The sequence below is a fragment of the Bufo gargarizans genome, unplaced genomic scaffold (genome assembly GCF_014858855.1).
Source record: "Bufo gargarizans isolate SCDJY-AF-19 unplaced genomic scaffold, ASM1485885v1 original_scaffold_1746_pilon, whole genome shotgun sequence".
Lineage (NCBI taxonomy): Eukaryota > Metazoa > Chordata > Amphibia > Anura > Bufonidae > Bufo > Bufo gargarizans.
This window is the reverse complement of record NW_025334493.1, coordinates 150,956-172,018: the sequence shown is the minus strand read 5'-3', so window position 1 is coordinate 172,018 and position 21,063 is coordinate 150,956. Positions and strand designations below refer to the sequence as shown.

Below are 21,063 nucleotides of genomic sequence, written 5' to 3'. Positions count from 1 at the left end.
CCAGCCACGACCCATCTTCAATGCTCTGACTGAGGAAAGGAGGTTGTTGCTCAAAACCTCACAATAAATGGCCCCATTCATCCTCTCCTTAATATAGTGCATTCATCCTGTCCCCTTCGCAGACAAGCACCCCAAAGCATGATGTTACCACCCCCATGCTTCACAGTATGGATGGTGTTCTTTGGATGCAACTCATGCTTCTTTTTCCTCCAAACACGACGAGTGAAGTTTAGACCAAAAAGTTCTACTTTGGCCTCATCTGACCACATGACTTTCTCCCATGCCTCCTCTGGATCATCCATATAGTCATTGGATAACTTCAGACGGGCCTGGACATGTGATGACTTGAGCAGGGGAACCTTCCGTGCAATGCATGATTTGAAACCATTACGGCGTAGTGTTCTACCGACAGTGACCTTTGAAACTGTGACCCCAGCTTTCTTCATGCCATTGCCCAGCTCTTCCCTTGTAGTTCAGGTCTGATTCCTCACCTTTCTTATCATCAGTGATACCCCACGAGGTGAGATCTTGCATTGAGCCCCAGTCCGAGGGAGACTGACAGTCGTCTTTAGCCTCTTCCATTTTCTAACAATTGCTCCAACAGTTGATCTATTTTCACCAAGCTGCTTGGCAATTGCCCGTAGCCCTTTTTCAGCCTTGTGGAGGTCCACAATTTTGTCTCTGGTGACTTTTGACAGATCTTTGGTAGTAGTTGGCGTCTGACTGACTTTGGGGTGGACAGGTGTCTTTAAAGAGCTCATACAGATGCTACTAAGTTAGATTAATGAGTGGAGTAGAGGTGGACTTTTTAAAGGCACAGTAACAGGTCTTTGAGAGACAGAATTCTTGCTGTTTCTCAGGTGTTCAAATACTTATGTTCAACAGTGCAAGACAAATACATTCTTTAAAAATCATACAATTTGATCTCCTGAATTTTTTTTTTTTATTCTGTCTCTCAGAGTGGGAATGCACCTACAATGTAAATTTCAGACCCCTCCATGATTTCTAAGTGGGAGAACTTGCAAAATCGCAGGGTGTTCAAATACTTCTGTTCCTCACTGTATGCTTTGATCTTACCCATTCCATTGTAGCTCTGGCTGTACAAACCGGATTCCAAAAAAGTTGGGACACTAAACAAATTGTGAATAAAAACTGAATGCAATGATGTGGAGATGGCAAATGTCAATATTTTATTTGTAATAGAACGTAGATGACAGATCAAACGTTTAATCCGAGTAAATGTAGCATTTTTCAACAAGATAATGCCAGACCACATTCTGCATCAATCACAACATCATGGCTGCGTAGGAGAAGGATCCGGGTACTGAAATGGCTAGTCTGCAGTCCAGATCTTTCACCTATAGAGAACATTTGGCGCATCATAAAGAGGAAGGTGCAACAAAGAAGGCCCAAGACGATTGAACAGTTAGAGGCCTGTATTAGACAAGAATGGGAGAGCATTCCTATTTCTAAACTTGAGAAACTGGTCTCCTCAGTCCCCAGACGTCTGTTGAGTGTTGTAAGAAGAAGGGGAGATGCCACACAGTGGTGAAAATGGCCTTGTCCCAACTTTTTGGGGATTTGTTGACACCATGAAATTCTGATTCAACATATTTTTCCCTTAAAATTGTAAATTTTATCAGTTTAAACTTTTGCTCCTAGATTTATGTTCTATTCTGAATAAAATATTAGAAGTTGGCACCTCCACATCATTGCATTCAGTTTTTATTCACGATTTGCATAGTGTCCCAACTTTTTTGGAATCCGGTTTGTATGTTTAGGGTCGTTGTTCTACTGGAAGGTGAACCTCTGCCCCAGTCTCATGTTTTTTATAGCCTCTAACAGGCTTTCCTCTAGGATTTCTCTGTATTTAGCTCCTGTAACGATCACGTACACACACACACAGGGGGGAGGATAGTGACCACTGCGCTCCACCCTCACCCCTGGCCCTGCCTACTTGCCTCACGAGTTCTGATGACAGGGGACAACTGGACGGCAGGCCCTAACTTAGGATACGTGAGGGAAGGACAGACAAGACAAATAACGGATAGTGAACAGACCGGGTCAAAACCAAGAGGACAACGCAGTACAGAGGGATAAGCAAAGAATGGTCAGGAGAAGCCGGGGTCATAAATACCAGGAGAGTCAAGAAGTACCAAAGGAGTCCGCAAAGAATAGTCAGGTGGAAGCCGAGGTCAAAATACCAGGAGGGATGCGCAGTACAGGAGGAGCAGGCAAAGGATCGTCAGGGAACAGGACCAGGTAGGTATACAGGTATCCAACAAACGCTAGGAACCTAAATTAACAGGCAACCTGTGGCCAGCAGGCTGCCTGTATTTATAGTGGGGAGTGAGGGTCATGTGACGTGGCCAGTGTCACATGACCGACAGACCGACCAGTCGAGCAATCAGCTCCCGAAGCTAAGCAGCAAGTCTGCGGCTGATGGGGGACCGAGTGTGCCTTCGGCACCCCGTTACAGCTCCATCCATCTTCCCATCAACTCTGATCAGCTTCCCTGTCCCTGCTGAAGAAAATAATGACACCACTATGTTTTACAGTGGCGATGGTGTGTTCAGGGTGATGTGCGGTGTTCCACGACACTTTTTGCATTTAGGCTAAAAAGTTCAACTTTGGTCTTATCTGACCAGAGCACCTTCTTCCACATGCTTGCAGCTTGCCACAAACCTTGTAGGGGACACGGAAAATGGGATATTTTTTGGCTTGCTTTCAAAAATTGATTTCTTCCTGCTACTCTTTCATAAAGCCTAGATTTCTGGAGTACATGACTAATAGTTGTCCTGTGGACAGATTCTTCCACCTGAGCTGTGGACCCCTGTAGCTCCTCCAGAGTGACCATGGGCCTCTTGGCTGCTTCTCTAATTATTTATCTTCTTGTCTGGGCTGTGAGTTTAGGTGAACGACCATGTCTTGGTAGGATACTCCTTCCATTTTCCGGTGATGGATTGAACAGTGCTCCGGGAGATGTTCAGAGCTTGGGATATATATATATAACTTTATCCCTGACCTTTCTGGTGTGTTGGTGTGTTTCTTGGTTTTCATTATGCTGTTTAATCACTAATGTTCTCTAACAAAACTCAGTGCAGTTCTGACATGCATTCAGGAAGCATATTTTTTTTTTTTTTTAATTGTAGCTAGCTGAAGTGAATTAAATCATTCCCACAATGCAGAACACCAGGGGTAAATGAGGCTGCTAAACTGTCTAAATTGAAAACTGCATCCTGAATGCATGTCAGAACTGCACTGTGTGCTAGCACCCTCACAGAACAGCTGTAATTATAGTGAGAATAAATCACATATTGGTGGACTCTATTTACTAATTAGGTGACTTATTAATGCTATTGGTCACACTGGATTGTACCTAGGGGTATCAGAATACAGGGGGATGAATACAAATGCACATCACACTTTTCAGATTTTTATTTATAAAAAAAATTAGATAACTATGTATCATTCTCTTTTCACGTCACACATTCCTGCTTCTTTGTGCTGTTGTAGGAGATAAAATCCCAATAAAAAAAACATTAAAGTTTGTGGGTCTAACATGAAAAAATGTGGAAAAGTTTTCAAGGCACTGTAAAAAAAATATGCAAAAGACTGCTGACATCCATGTGTTTGTTACTAGTTTAAAGGAAAAGAAGGGAAAAAAAGATCTTTATTGCTGTCCCAGTGGTGTCCAGATTCCCATTGTACTTCACTTTCTCAGCAGGAAATGGCTGGGAATGATGCTCAGCCCATTCATTGGCTGAGGGACATTCCTAATGATTTCCTGCTGTGTCGACACATCATCTGGAAATGGAGAACATTGCGGACCTGTGCACCGTTCTAAATTAATCGTCAAGAGATTGATAAGATGAGTGTAAGCTATTTTTTGTAACCATTTCATGACCATCAAAGATCTTTTTTTCTGCTTGAATACTCCTTTATATCATAATGCAGTTGACAGGTTCTCTTTAAGTATTACCTATTTTTCATTTGTTGTAAAAAAATTAATTGCAATTCCAATCAGCAATATGGTTAAACATAAAAAGACTGCAAGCCCACGCCTGATGATCAACTGTTTCACTGTCAGTATTTCTCCTACGACATTGCTTGCATCTAGCGGTAAATTATCTTCCAATTCCTTTTCTGCAGAAGCAATGTTACACAAGACGATTGCACCTCTATTTTCAGTATCTGCATCCTTCAACTCCCCTGTACAATAGTAAAGAAATAACTTTCATTAGTTCAAAAAATAAATGTCCTGAGGTAAATTGACACATGGTGGAGAGCTGAAGAACTCTTATTCCCTGATCTGAGAGATGTTATATTTCCAATCTACAGTGCTGAGTGCACTAAACATTACAGTATCAGAATAAAAAACATTGAATTTAGAAAAGCAATCTTATAATTTTTTTTTTACAATACCAAACATCCACCCTTATTTCTCCCGTTAGCAACCACCCATGCCTAAAGGAGACAATTAAAAAAACAAAGACAGCAAAAAAGAAAAAAATTACAGTTCTATAGTGATCTCCAAGATTATCTGGATTGTTAAAGGGTTGGTCCAAAATGAGTAAACATTTTGGGCAAGCCCTATTTGTGCCTATTTGAGCAGGAAAGCAGCATATTCTATTAAACCCTTCCCCACCGCCCCACATAAATTTACGTTGGCAGTCGGGCATTTAAAATTGGTGTCCGCCCATATGGTAAACACCAAAAGGGGGGGGGGGGGGAGTCCAAATGGCTGATTCTCAGTTTTTTGGTCACTTCACCTCCCACAAAAATACACACCCCAGAATGGTATCTATGAAAGTACAGATCGCCCTGCAAAAAACGAGCTCTAACACAGCTCTGTAACGTAAAAATAAAAAAGTTATGGGGTCAAAATAGGGCAATGCAAAAAAATATAAAAAATTTGGTTTTTCCAAAGTTTATTTTTTTTTTTTTTTTTTCAGTATTAAAATACAAGAAAAAACTATACATATCTAGTATTGTTGTAATCATACTGACCTAGAAAATAAATGTAACAGGTCAGTTTTACCACATAGGAAAGGGTGTTAAAGACCCCCATCAAACTGTGGCGGAATTCAGTTTTTTTTAGAATTCCACCCAGATTTTTTCCCCCTGCTTCCTACAACATTGTATGCAACCGTAAATAGTGGCATTAGAAAGTGCACCTTGTCGTGCAAAAAACAAGCCGCTGTGGCTATGTGAATGAAAAAATAAAAAAGTTATGGCTTTGGGAGGACTGCAAGTAAAAAATGAAATAAAGAAAAATCACCCGGTCTGGAAAGGGTTTATGAAGTATATTTGAGAAATCATTTTTGGGCTATTTGGAATAAAAGTTTTACAAAAGTTTACTTACTCTTTAAGTTTGCTATGATTTACAACATTTCAGTATGATATATATTACATGCTTACCGTTTTCAATAGGTCCACAACCTCTGTCTAAATTGCTGTGTTTTTTCACTTTCATCGTTTTCATACCTGCTCTAAGCCTAGCCTAGCAAAAATGAAAGGGGTAGAATTAGAAAAGCAGCAGTACAAGCCACAGCTGCAATACTTATGTAAGCAATGAAGGGGAGCACAGCTGTACCTTTATGGTGCCTACATACTGTATGTTGCAGACTGAAAATCAGTTCCATTTATTTGAATGGGGCTTGCCAAAATCCACATGCTTGCAACTAGAGATGAGCAAATGTCATGTTATGAAATCCGTTCACGCTTCATTTGGTGGTAAAAGCAGAATTGCGTTATGGATTCTGTTACCAATGACCATAGCGCATAATCTATGATGGAATGCATAACGGAATTCCTTTGGAGGCATAACGGATCCGTCCCATTTCCGTTATGGAGGACTCCCCTTTATAATGGAAACGGGACGGATTCATTATGCAGCCCATAGACTTCTATTATGATGGAATGAATAACGGAATGACTCTATAACTGTATCGCTGTCAATTGCTCCCTGCCCCTATTCACTCTCATAGGCCACAAAGGCTGAAGCCTGGGAGGCAATAGAGGAGCGCAGGTGGTTCCAAAGTAATGTCATCATTGCAACCACCTGCGTCGGGTCTCAGGTGGCGCTGATGTTATTGAGAGCTCCTGCACCATGCAGGCAGCACGTTAACTTCATTGCAACCACTTGAGCTGGAAAAAAAAGGCCTGCATTCTGCATCACAGTCGCCAGGGATCAGGGAATCAGAATCAGAAGTATTGTACATTTTTTTTTTCCTTTGTCACTTTGGGGGAACATATAGGAGCACTATAGGGAGCCTGTATAAGTACTGGGGCACTATAGGGGGCATTCTACCTACTGGGGACATGATAGGGGGCATTATATCTAATGGTGGCACTACAGGGGGCCACTATGGTTCCTGGGTCACAATAGGGACACTACAGGGACATTATACTTACTGAGGGCACTACAGATGGCATTTAACAGGGAATTATAACTACTGGGAACCAGTGATGGCCAGTTCGCCCATGAACACATGCGAGCTGCCATCTTAACTCACAAGTCCGGCGATGCACAGGTAAGCCCTTACCTGTGCGCGAGCCGGTCTGAAATGAAATGTGGTCTCCGGGTGCAGTCAGTTCTGAGAACAGCCCGATGAAGGCCCCCGGCGGCTGTTCTCGGAACTACCTGCTCCTGGAGACCACATTTTATTTTAGACTGGCTTGCGCACAGGAACAGGTAAGGTCTTACCTGTGCATCGCCGGACTTGTGAGTTAAGATGGCAGCTCGCATGTGTTCGCGGGCGAACACGGCGAACTGGCCATAACTGCTGGGAACACCATAGTGGAGCAGCATAACTAGTAGGAGCACTATTGGGGACTTTATAACTACTAGGAGCAATATAGGGGTATTGTAATTATGGGGGCTCTACAGGGTGGCCTTCTGGATGGACCTTATTACTACTGGGGCACTTTCACTTATCACTTATTGGGGGCACTGTGGAGGCATTTTATTATTGGGCACAATATGGAGGAGACTACTACTAACTAGGGGCAATTACAGGGGGCACTGTTACTAATGAGGATACTCTGGGAGAGAATTATTACTGTTGGGAGCAATTTGGGGACTATCTATATGGCACTGTTATTTCGGAAGTATAGTATCTGGTGGCATTGGTAACACAGGTTACAGTATTGGGTATAGCAGCAGGATAACAATGCTAGAGCACTAGGAGGAGGAGGATAGAAAAGTGAGAAACCTAAGATGTCTGTGTTGGAAACTTGTTAGAGACGAGACATGGCTAGAAAGAGTCATCATGGCTGTCTGGACCTAATGGAGAACATGAAGAAAGAGAACATCTATATTAGAAGAGACATCAGTGGTTGGATTTGATATGTATTGCCTTATTTTTCTGCATGTGTTTTAGCGCTGAATGTAGTGTCCATCCAAATAAGCATTTTTTACTGAGGCTGGCGGTTGGATCCACAATTTGACACATATGCCTTGGGGTCCTGTGCCCCAAATCTTTTGAGTCCCTAGCAACGCCCCTGCAGTCAGTATACAAGTAACATTTCTATTTATCCAAGGAAGATTGATTTACCTCTTCACATGCCCGATTCCAATCTGTACACAATATGTAGGACACATAGATGCAGCTCTGCAGGACTACTGGACATAACAACCCAGTCCAGAACCCTGGAAAATATGTTCACAAACAGGTTTTTCATAATTTAGAGTACAGTAGAAAGACTTTAAAAACACCCTACATAGATGCATTGCTTGTATATTTAACAATTGCTGTGGAAAGTATTCACTAGAGAATTAGCATAAGGTATGATCACTGAGATCTTATTATATACAGAAGACGTGTTTGTTTTGTGAGTATTGATTGTTATCTTAATCCATTTGTGCTAAAGGGCATTGCAGAAGAGTTTTCTGTAGCTGAGAATTATACCTTCTCCAGTTAGCCATAAGCAAAATATTAAGAGGAAACTATGTGGAATACAGACATATATAATTTGTTAAAGAGATTCCGTCAGCAGTTTTGATCATGCTAAACTGCTGACAGCACTAGGTAGGGGCTCGGGAGAACAGCACAAACATACCTTTTGTGGGGCTTTTATCATCAAGAGTGGTGAGAATATGACATTTTATTCTACCAGATTAAATTCCTTATGGGAACCCTGAAACGCAGTGCAATCTGCAGACAGCATGTTATAGAGCAGATTGATATATAGTTATATGCGAAAAGCTTTAACAAAACTTGAAATTTATTCTTTTAACCCCTTTGCGACCTCTGCCATACATGTACGGTGGAAGTCGGCACTTTAAAGATGGTAAATTGCAAAACTAAAATAATAGGCGAGCACACTTCATTTGGATCATAAAGTACATAAAATGTAATTAAATCACAATATAGGTGAACACGTGTAAATAGGTTAAAATAAAGTCAGTTAATGATTAGAATACAATAAAACAAATAATGCACTTTGAATAGTCCACAGATTACTATATTGTCAGGATGGTTTTTTTCAGTATATTGTAGTCTGGTTACTGGTGTTTGTACCAGAGTACTATAAGTCAATTGACATCTTATAATAATAGAAGAAATCCACTTGTAGAGTGAAATAATTGACTCAGGTCCTCCTTTCCAGGAGATCTCTGATTGCAGTTCTGTTTCACAAATATTTCCCAGATATTATATGCTGGTATTATGATATCAATGTAGACAGATAGTCTAATTCAGTCTCTGATCGACTACATACACTGGAATATTAATATGTGCTTCCCAGACGTTGGGTACCAATCATCTGCGCCAACTGGCTAAATAATATTATTCAGTCCTGTAATGACTGTAGCTGTTGGGCTCATAGGTGAAGGCTTCTTACCTCCATCGTTGTGGACGGTCTGCCTTAAGCGCGAGTCATTTTTTTCCCACTTTCCACTACGTTGTATGCAACTACAAATGGTGTCATTAGAAAGTACAACTTGTCCTGCAAAAAATAAGCCCTCATCTGCAAAAAATAAGCCCTCATAAGGCTATTTGAACAGAAAAATAAAAACTTTATGACTCTGGGAAGGCGGGGAGTGAAAAAAGAAAATGCAAAAACTGAAAATCGCAAGGTCCAGTCTAAGGGTTCAACCTTTTCTTTTTCAATGCTTAGTAGTCATGTGTGCATTTCTAATCAGTGATTGACAGCCCTTACAGTGTGGTTGCAGAGTCAGGCCTATTTCACATGAGTGAGTTTTCCATCAGGGTGCGGTGCCTGAGGCCAACGCATCCAGACTGAAACCTGACCCATTAATTTCTATGGGTCTGTGCACATGAGTTTTTAACTCATCATTTCTGGTTCAGGAAAAATCGCAGCATGTTCTATATTCTGAGTTTTTCATGCTACTCTGGTTCCATAGAAGTGAATGGGGCTTCAGTGCATCTGGATGCAATACTTTTTTCACTGATGGTTGCTAGGAGATATGTTGTTTTTCAGTTTTTTTTCATGCGTTTAAAAAACGAATCAAAAACTGATTGCACCCACGTGGAATAAACTGACACATCGAATACAATCGCAGACAGAACTGACTAAACTTGCGTGCAAAACCATCAGTTTTTTCCTGAACAGACCCTGACAGAATCCGTAACGCTTGTGTGAAAATTAGTGATGAGCGGCATAGGCAATATTCGTTTTCGCAATATACGTAATATTCGCAATAAATTAGCGAATTCTAGAATTCGTTATCTCCAGTCATTATTTTTGCGATTGCGCAAATCGGCACTAATGATGCACATATTTTTTGCACAATACGTGCAACTTCACATTTTATCAGATCTGAGTAGATATTACTGATTGGTGCACTAAGTATTGTTGTGACATCACAGCACTATGTCTGTAGCATGTATGTATGGACAGCAGAGAAACAGTAATTCCTATTACACTACCTAACACCCTGCACTGGAACCAATCAGCTACACTATATCACTATCTAAACGACACTGACTATCTGACTATCTCCCACTAACTATCTGTATTATATATATGAGCTAACTAACTATCTAATGTAATTAGATAAGGAATAGGATCTAGATCACGGGTGTCAAACACAAGGCCCGCGGGCCGAATCCGGCCCGCCAGACCTCGTCATGTGGCCCGCGTAGCCGCCGCCGGCCGCCAGCCTTCACCTTTTATTATCACTTCCTGCAGGCGGCCCCTGCAGGAAGTGATAATAAATCGCATAAGGAGCGCTGTGTATTACCGGTACTTACAACTACAAGCGCTCGCCGAGAGGAGGGAGGAGGCAGGCTGGGAGGATGGGCGCTGGCAGTGTGAGTCATACGTTACGCGCCTGCGCCGCCCACTTTATGAATGAAGCAGGCGGCATGGGCGCATGACGTATGACTCACGCTGCCAGCGCCTGTCCTCCCGGCCTGCCTCCTCCCTCCTCCTCTCGGCGAGCGCTTGTAGTTGTAAGTACCGGTAATGCACAGCGCTCCTTATGCGATTATATACATACGGTAACCAATAACTATTAGAGATACGATTATACAGTGAGCGGGGCCCGTGTAGTAGAATAGTCACTGCACGGGCCCCGCTGTCATTATAAAAGCAGATGCCGGCCCCTAGCCCGTGTATTGAGGGTCATTCACTACTACAGGGACACTTATGGAGGGGATCTGTGGATGACACATAGCATAAGATGCTATATATGTGTCATCCACAGATCCCCCCATAACTGTCATACACAGATCCCCCATAAGTGTCACCCACAGATCCCCCATAAGTGTCACCCACAGATCCCCCATAAGTGTCACCCACAGATCCCCCATAAGTGTCACCCACAGATCCCCCATAAGCGTCACCCACAGATCCCCATAAGTGTCACCCACAGATCCCCCATAAGTGTCACCCACAGATCCCCCATAAGTGTCACCCACAGATCCCCCATAAGTGCCATCCACAGATCCCCCATAACAGTGCCATCCACAGATCCCCCATAACAGTGCCACCCACAGACCACAATTAGTTCAAAACCCACCAAAAGCACACCTTTTGGTTCAAAATATTTTTTTTCTTATTTTCCTCCTCAAAAACCTAGGTGCGTCTTATGGGCCGGTGCGTCTTATAGGGCAAAAAATACGGTAACCCTTTACAGTTCTGGAATGTGTTGGATAACACTGACAGCATTATGTCAGTGTTATCCAACACATTCCAGAACTGTAAGGGTTACATAGCATCATAAATCAGTATAATGCTATGTGACCCCAGTCAGCGCTTGCAGGTCAAGCTTTCAGAGCTAGTTATTACTTACATTATTACAAAAAACAGTAATAATAGAATGCAGTGACAATAATTTATGATAATAAAGAGTGGACACATAGTCCTACAGATACAACCGGCCCTTTGAGGGTGACCAAACTGCTGATGCGGCCCCCGATGATTTTGAGTTTGACACCCCTGATCTAGATGAAAGCACAGAGCACAGCAATGTCACTGCTCTCTCTCTCTCTCTCTCAGAACTGCAAAAAAACTGCAAAAAATGGCTGCTGGGGAGTTTCTTATATAGTAAGGGGTAGGCAACTTTCCTATTGGTTACTAGGGATGTTGCTAAACTCTGACAAAGATATTGCAGCCTTCTTATTGGCCCACAAGCAAGAAGGAGGTTACTGATGAAAAAAAAAATCTAGAATATTCGCGATTACGAATATATAGCACTATATTCTACATCTTCGCGAATTCTCGAAGTGCCGATATTCGCGATAAAAATTTGCGATTAGAATATTCATGATCAACACTAGTGTGAAAGAGGCCTTATCTGTCAGTCACTAGCAGAACTACTCACATGACTTCTAAACATATAAAGAGCAGAGGTTTAAATGAATAAATTACCGGTACACATTTTTCGGAATAATTTGGTACACATTTTTCGGAATAATTTCCCATAAAATTATATATCAGATCCTTCTGTTCTATAACATGCTGCTTTCAGATTGCACCACATTTTCGCAGTGACAGGTTCCCTTTAAGTGCACTGGAGGTGGTAGTGCATGCTGCTCTCTGCATTGAGCTGCTTTATAGCCCCTACTCTCTGCTCTCACAGTTGTACCATTCATCCAGTAGACCACTACAGCTGTCACACAGAGGAAAGGAGCTGTAAAGTAACAGAGAGCAGTTCTCAGTGACGGTCTGCCTCCAGTGTACTTAAAGGCTATGTATATCTTTAGGGACAATTTTTTTAAATTATTGCATTGTACTCATTTTGATCTAAAAAATCATTTTTTCAATTGGTCTTCATTAAACATCTTGAACCCGTCTCTGTGCAGCCTTCAGTTTCTCTCTGTTCCATCAGGTAGGTCAGCTGACCTAGCGCATTATCTCTGACCTTATAAACACTAATTATACTGTAGCTTAATTCCTATCTTACTGGTATGAATGTGGCTTAAAGGGCTTCTGTTACTCCACTAAACTCATATTTTTTTTGTCTCCTTAAAATCCTTATGCTGCGATTTCTCAATATATAGGGCTATTACTCCGTTTGGTTCAGTAGTTATATAAAAAAACTGACTTTCATCATATGCAAATTACCGCTCTAGCAGCAGGTAGGGCGGCTACCTGCTGCTAGCAGCCGCATCCTCCATTCATAATGACGCCCCCTCCTCATGTTGATTGACAGGGCCAGCGGACGCGCTCATTCTCTGACTGGCCCTGTCTGCGTTTTAAATCTCGCGCCGGTCTTTAGTTGGCCAGGCACAACTGAAGATTGGTGTGTCCGGGACACAGGCAAAGCTCAGGGAGCTAAGTTGATGATAAGAGGCTCAGGGAGTCCATATCATTAGAAATAAGTGCACTATGAAGAAATACAATAGCTCAGGGAGCCAAGTTGATTATAAGAAGTTCAGGGAGTCCAAATCATTAGAAATAAATAAAGTGCACTATGAAGAAATACTGTTCAGGGAACAGAAGATTACAAGCTTGGATTAACTCTTATGTATATATAGTATAAGTATTTTAGAAGTGATAAGATTATCTGTCTGTGTGAGATGTTGACTGGGTGGTAAGTGTACGGTCACATCCCACTGTGAAATCATTCTGTTTCCATCACTGCCAATATGTAAACTTTATGTTGCACGGTCTAGTCCCACAAATTACTTCCTAGTTAACCCATGGGTAGACAATTTGGCAGGATGTGATATTAATGGAGAATTGACAGTTAAAATGTGAAACAGAATGTTATGCCCGGCTGGCAACAGGGATGAAAATCTGTAAGAATCTGTGAAGTTAGAGCTTACAGATTGTGTACATCAGAGCTCTGGTGGCTCTGGTGAGTGAGAAAATAGAGCAGTGTCAGGAAGTTAATTAATGGCACTAGCAGAAAAAAAGAAAAAATAAAGTGCCCCAGTGTCTGCAATCAGAAAGGGCTTGTGTTAAAATGTTCAGAAATGAACCGATTAAGTTTTGTTGCCCTAATGATATGTGTATGTTTAAATAGGGACGATCCATAGCCCTAGAATTAGAGATTACAGCAGTAAAAGATGGTCGGGTAATGGATAAGTGTATTGAAGGAAAAGAGAAGTTGGTTGAAGGATAATAATAGGCTGGTGCATACTGAGTTATGGTTTAAAGTGTCGATGGAAGTGACTGGAAGAAATTGAAAGTTGGAGAAATGAGTAGCATTTCTTATTACAAGATGGAGGATTTTGAATCCTACAGAGAACAAAGAAGTTGCCATGGGGCATCCCTTCCCCCACCATATCTGCTGTAACATTCAAACGTAATTATTTTACTTGTAGTTCCACAAGAACTTTTCCTGTTTTCTCTCTGGAATGTGCTCTTACTGAAACCCCCCTGAGGAATCAACCCCCCTCCATATGGGGTGGGAGAGGGCTGGTAATTGGTAATGCATCGCCAGACTGTGAAGATACTAACCTGTGTTATCTATAGATCTTACAGACAGGGCTCCAGCATTGGATTAGATCCCATGATGTTTGCAAATCCACTAGTTAAGAAAGTGCCCACAGTGATTGTGCTATGATGCCAATTGGAAGTGTCCAATCCTATCAATCTAAGGTTGCACCCATTCTAAGTCCTTATTCAGATAATATTTAAAGGGAACCTGTCACCGGGATTTTGTGTATAGAGCTGAGGACATGGGTTGCTAGATGGCCGCTAGCACATCCGCAATACCCAGCCCGCATAGCTCTGTGTGCTTTTATTTTGTAAAAAACCTGATTTGATACATATGCAAATTAACCTGAGATGAGTCCTGTATGTGAGATGAGTCAGGGACAGGACTCATCTCAGGTTAATTTGCATATGTACAGTATCAAATCAGGTTTTTTACACAATAAAAGCACACAGAGCTATGGGGACTGGATATTGCGGATGTGCTAGCGGCCATCTAGCAACCCATGTTCTCAGCTCTATACACAAAATCCCGGTGACAGGTTCCCTTTAAAGGGACACTGACAGGCCCATAAAGCATATTTAGGGGTATATATGACAGTATAGGTCTTATAAAGGGTATTAGAATCATCTAAGTATCCCCCCTGTCCGCCTCATAAATACAGTAATCTGAAGTTTTATAACCTGCTTTCCTGGTGTTCAATCTGCCCAAGGGGCAGTGCTTCATATCAACTTGCGCCCAGCCAGCCTCGCCACAACTGCCGTTTGAAGCGCCGCCCAGCTCATCAATCATATATTGATGAGCTGGGCGGCGATTCAAAAGGCAGTTGTGGCGAGGCTGGCTGGGCGCAAGTTGATATGAAGCACCGCCCCTTGGGCAGATTGAACACCAGGAAAGCAGGTTATAAAACTTCAGATTACTGTATTTATGAGGCGGACAGGGGGGATACTTAGATGATTCTAATACCCTTTATAAGACCTATACTGTCATATATACCCCTAAATATGCTTTTTGGGCCTGTCAGTGTCCCTTTAAGTAGAATGTTCTGTGATGGACGGATTTACTTCTCCTGCCTTAAACAAAGAAACATTCTTGAGATAAGAGACAAAAGGCAAAGGAAATGGGGGAAGGGGAACTATATAGAGTAAGTGATGATGTGTGCAACACTAAACTAAAACCACATGGATTGTAAGAGTTGATTAATCACAGAATGAAGACCAGAAGATATTGGAAAAGGCAGCTCAATAGTGACAGACCATTAGCAATTCTGGGTGTGGTGTGGATATATGTTTCCAGGAAAGCTGTGTTTGTCTGTGCTCCAAGTTTTGGAATGTAACAAAGAAATTGTGTGACTGGATTGAAAGATACATGATTCAGTGGAATGTGAATGGGTGTGGCATTGTAAGTGGAGTTGAAAATGTACGAAGACTGAGATGTTTTTAGCAGAGCTGTGTGTGCACATCAGTTTTTATGTGTAAGGGCGTGGTTATGAGCTGTTTGTGAAAATGAGTACATGAAAATGTGAATAATATGCGCATTGAGAATTTTATTTTATTTTTCTTGAAAGTTTTTGGTTTTTATTGGTGCCAACAGCATTGATCAAGCTGTACATTTTTATTTATTGAAGTCAATGAAAAGTTTTTATGGGCCCTTTGTGTGTTCATGTCTGTATTGTCCGATCTGTTTGTTTCAATGTTTGGAGTTATGTGTTATATGTTAAGTGTTAGCTTAACATCAGAGCTCTGTTCTTATGGACAGCTGGCACACTAATGACAGACAGAAGGAGGACCACAGTGTCCGACTAAAAGGGGTGGACTTAGATGACTCAGAGTGGGAGGAAGGAAGTGTGAGCCTTCTATGTGAATTAAAGGGCTTCTGTCACCCCACTAAACCTTTTTTTTTTTTGCTTACTTATAATCCCTACACTGCGATTTATGCCTACATAATCTAATTAATAATTTTGGTCCAGTAGATTTTGTTTAACCACTTCAACCCCCCTAGCTGAAACACCCTTAATGACCAGGCCACTTTTTACACTTCTGCACTACACTACTTTCACAGTTTATTGCTCGGTCATGCAAATTACCACCCAAATTAATTTTACCTCCTTTTCTTCTCACTAATAGAGCTTTCATTTGGTGGTATTTCATTGCTGCTGACATTTTAACTTTTTTGTTATTAATCGAAATTTAGCGATTTTTTTGCAAAAAAATTACATTTTTCACTTTCAGTTGTAAAATTTTGCAAAAAAAACGACATCCATATATAAATTTTTCTCTAAATCTATTGTTCTACATGTCTTTGATAAAAAAAAAAGTTTGGGTAAAAAAAAAAAAATGGTTTGGGTAAAAGTTATAGCGTTTACAAACTATGGTACAAAAATGTGAATTTCCGCTTTTTGAAGCAGCTCTGACTTTCTGAGCACCTGTCATGTTTCCTGAGGTTCTACAATGGCCAGACAGTACAAACACCCCACAAATGACCCCATTTCGGAAAGTAGACACCCTAAGGTATTCACTGATGGGCATAGTGAGTTCATAGAACTTTTTATTTTTTGTCACAAGTTAGCGGAAAATGATGATTTATTTGTTTTTTATTTTTTTCTTACAAAGTCTCATATTCCACTAACTTGTGACAAAAAATAAAAACTTCCATGAACTCACTATGCCCATCACGAAATACCTTGGGGTGTCTTCTTTCCAAAATGGGGTCACTTGTGGGGTAACTACCCCACAAGTGACCCTATTTTGGAAAGAAGACACCCCAAGGTATTCCGTGAGGGGCATGGCGAGTTCCCAGAATTTTATATTTTTTGTCACAAGTTAGTGGAATATGAGACTTTGTAAGAAAAAAATAAATAAAAAAAATCATCATTTTCCGCTAACTTGTGACAAAAAATAAAAAGTTCTATGAACTCACTATGCCCATCAGTGAATACCTTAGGGTGTCTACTTTCTGAAATGGGGTCATTTGTGGGGTGTTAGTTATACTGCCCTGGCATTCTAGGGGCCCTAATGTGTGGTAAGTAGTTTGAAATCAAAATGTGTAAAAAATGACCTGTGAAATCCTAAAGGTGCTCTTTGGAATGTGTGCCCCTTTGCCCACCTAGGCGGCAAAAAAGTGTCACACATGTGGTATCGCCGTACTCAGGAGAAGTAGGGCAATGTGTTTTGGGGTGTCATTTTACATGTACCCATGCTGGGTGAGAGAAATATCTTGGCAAAAGACAACTTTTCCCATTTTTTTTTATACAAAGTTGGCATTTGACCAAGATATTTATCTCACTCAGCATGGGTATATGTAAAATGACACCACAAAACACATTCCCCAACTTCTTCTGAGTACGGCGATACCACATGTGTGACACTTTTTTGCAGCCTAGATGCGCAAAGCGGCCCAAATTCCTTTTAGGAGGGCATTTTTAGACATTTGGATCCCAAACTTCTTCTCACGCTTTCGGGCCCCTAAAATGCCAGGGCAGTATAAATACCCCACATGTGACCCCATTTTGTGACCCCATTTTGGAAAGAAGACACCCCAAGGTATTCAATGAGGGGCATGGCGAGTTCATAGAATTTGTTTTTTTTTGGCACAAGTTAGCAGAAATTGATTTTTTTTTTCTCACAAAGTCTCCCTTTCCGCTAACTTGGGACAAAAATTTGAATCTTTCATGGACTCAATATGCCCCTCACGGAATACCTTGGGGTGTCTTCTTTCTGAAATGGGGTCACATGTGGGGTATTTATACTGCCCTGGCATTTTAGGGGCCCTAAAGCGTGAGAAGAAGTCTGGAATATAAATGTCTAAAAAATTGGGTATGGTGAGTTCATGTGAGATTTTATTTTTTGACACAAGTCAGTGAAATATGAGACTTTGTAAGAAAAAAATTAAAAATAAACAATTTCCGCTAACTTGGGCCAAAAAAATGTCTGAATGGAGCCTTACAGGGGGGTGATCAATGACAGGGGGATGATCAGGGGAGTCTATATGGGTGATCACCCCCCTGTAAGGCTCCATTCAGACATTTTTTTGGCCCAAGTTAGCGGAAATTGTTTATTTTTATTTTTTATCCATGTATCCGTGGATCCGTAAAAATCATACGGACGTCTAAATGGAGCCTTACAGGGGGGTGATCAATGACAGGGGGGTAATCAATGACAGGGGGGTGATCAGGGAGTGTTTTGCGGATCCGATCCATGTATCCGTTGATCCGTAAAAAACATACGGACGTCTGAATGGAGCCTTACAGGGGGGTGATCAATGACAGGGGGTGATCAATGACAGGGGGTGATCAGGGAGTCTATATGGGTGATCACCCCCCTGTCATTGATCACCCCCCTGTAAGGCTCCATTCAGACGTCCGTATGTGTTTTGCGGATCCGATCCATGTATCCGTCTGAATGGAGCCTTACAGGGGGGTGATCAATGACAGGGGGGTGATCAATGACAGGGGGGTAATCAGGGAGTCTATATGGGGTGATCACCCCCTGTCATTGATCACCCCCCTGTAAGGCTCCATTCAGACGTCCGTATGTGTTTTGCGGATTCTATCCATGTATCCGTGGATCCGTAAAAAACATACGGACGTCTGAATGGAGCCTTACAGGGGGGTGATCAATGACAGGGGGGTGATCAATGACAGGGGGGTGATCAGGGAGTCTATATGGGGTGATCACCCCCTGTCATTGATCACCCCCCTGTAAGGCTCCATTCAGACGTCCGTATGTGTTTTGCGGATTCTATCCATGTATCCGTGGATCCGTAAAAAACATACGGACGTCTGAATGGAGCCTTACAGGGGGGTGATCAATGACAGGGGGGTGATCAGGGAGTCTATATGGGTGATCACCCCCTGTCATTGATCACCCCCCTGTAAGACTCCATTCAGACGTCCGTATGTGTTTTGCGGATCCGATCCATGTATCCGTTGATCCGTAAAAATCATACGGACGTCAGAATGGAGCCTTACAGGGGGATGATCAATGACAGGGGGGTGATCAAGGAGTCTATATGGGTGATCACCCCCCTGTCATTGGTCACCCCCCTGTAAGGCTCCATTCAGACGTCCGTATGTGTTTTGCGGACCCGATCCATGTATCCGTGGATCTGTAAAAATCATACGGACGTCTGAATGGAGCCTTACAGGGGGGTGATCAATGACAGGGGGGTGATCAGGGAGTCTATATGGGTGATCACCCCCCTGTCATTGGTCACCCCCCTGTAAGGCTCCATTCAGACGTCCGTATGTGTTTTGCAGATCCGATCCATGTATCCGTGGATCCGTAAAAATCATACGGACGTCTTAATGGAGCCTTACAGGGGGGTGATCAATGACAGGGGGGTGATCAGGTAGTCTATATGGGGTGATCAGGGGTTAATAAGGGGTTAATAAGTGACAGGGGGGGTGTGGTGTAGTGGTGTTTGGTGCTACTTATTACTGAGCTGCCTGTGTCCTCTGGTGGTCGATCCAAGCAAAAGGGACCACCAGAGGACCAGGTAGCAGGTATATTAGACGCTGTTATCAAAACAGCGTCTAATATACCTGTTAGGGGTTAAAAAAATCGCATCTCCAGCCTGCCACCGAACGATCGCCGCTGGCAGGCTGGAGATCCACTCGCTTACCTTCCGATCCTGTGAACGCGCGCGCCTGTGTGCACGCGTTCACAGGAAATCTCGCGCCTCGCGAGATGACGCGTATATGCGTGACTGTGCGCAGAGCTGCCGCCTCCGGAACGCGATCCTGCGTTAAGCGGTCCGGAGGCGGTTAAAAATTGCTTTTAAAATATGCAAATTACCTTGCTACCAGCAAGTAGGGTGGCTACTTGCTGGTAGCAGCCGCATCCTCCGATCCTAAAGACGCCCCCTCCGCATTGTGATTGACAGGGCCAGGGAACGGAATCGTTCTCTGCTGGCCCTGCCTGTTTGCATTCAAAATCTGGCGCCTGCGCCGTGGCCGTACCTGTCTTCAATCGGCGCAGGCGCACTGAAAGGCGGCCGCTCGCTCGGCCGCTCCATCCTCAATGCGCCTGCGCCGATGACGTCACATCTACACCCGGCGCAGGCGCATTGAGAATGGAGCGGCCGCCTCTCAGTGCGCCTGCGCCGATTAAAGACAGGTACGGCCACGGCGCAGGCGCCAGATTCTGAATGCAAACAGGCAGGGCCAGCAGAGAACGATTCCGTTCCCTGGCCCTGTCAATCACAATGCGGAGGGGGCGTCTTTAGGATCGGAGGATGCGGCTGCTACCAGCAAGTAGCCGCCCTACTTGCTGATAGCAAGGTAATTTGCATATTTTAAAAGCATGTTTTAGACAAAATCTACTGGACCAAAATGATTAATTAGATGTAGGCATAAATCGCAGTGTAGGGATTATAAGTAAGCAAAAAAAAAAAAAAAAAAAAGGTTTAGTGGGGTGACAGAAGCCCTTTAATGGGGTTTTGACAAAACCTTTCAAAACTGACTCACTACCATTCGAGACCATGGACAGGGAATACATCACAGATCATGTATTTAGCATTATATTAGATTGCCCAGTCAGCCTATTAGGGAGAGATTTGTTCATTAAGCTTGACTTGCAGGTATCAGCAAAGAATCAGGGCATAAGAGTACACTCAGATCTCATTTCAGTCTCTACACCAGTGCCACTGATTCTTGCAAACATACAGGACCACCCAGAACTTAATAACATTAATCCTGCATTATGGTCTTTAAATGAATATGACACAGGATTCATAGATTGTAAACTTTACACAGCTACTGTGAAACCAGGTGTCATCTCAGTATATCAGAAACAATACCCGCTGTCAAAAGAGAAACTTGATGGACATAGGCCAATGATAGAAGAATTCCTACAAAAGGGAATCCTGGAAGAGGTGATTTCACCCTACAGCACGCCCGTGAATCCAGTGACAAAGGCAGATGGTACTACCAGCTTTGTACAGGATTTAAGGGCCATCAACAACATAATTGTGCCTAATAGCCCCTGTTGTACCCGATGTCACTCAATTATTATCTGCCATTCCAGCAGACGCTGTATGGTTCAGTGTGATAGATCTGAAGAATGCATTCTTTTCTATCCCAGTTGATAAGATAACCAGACTAATTTTTGCTTTTCCCTTTGACAGACGTCTACTGACCTGGTGCAGATATGCCCCAGGGATATGCTGATTCATCTATAGTGTACAGCATAGTCCTCCAAGCAATGTTA

The 21,063-nt window shown here is 42.5% G+C and overlaps 1 protein-coding gene across 1 annotated transcript in view; it reads right to left on the bottom strand.

Annotated features, from left to right (window-relative positions):
- LOC122923573 (multidrug and toxin extrusion protein 2-like) overlaps positions 1 to 21,063 on the bottom strand; it is a 198,032-nt gene that overhangs the window by 33,523 nt on the left and 143,446 nt on the right. The window lies entirely within an intron of this gene.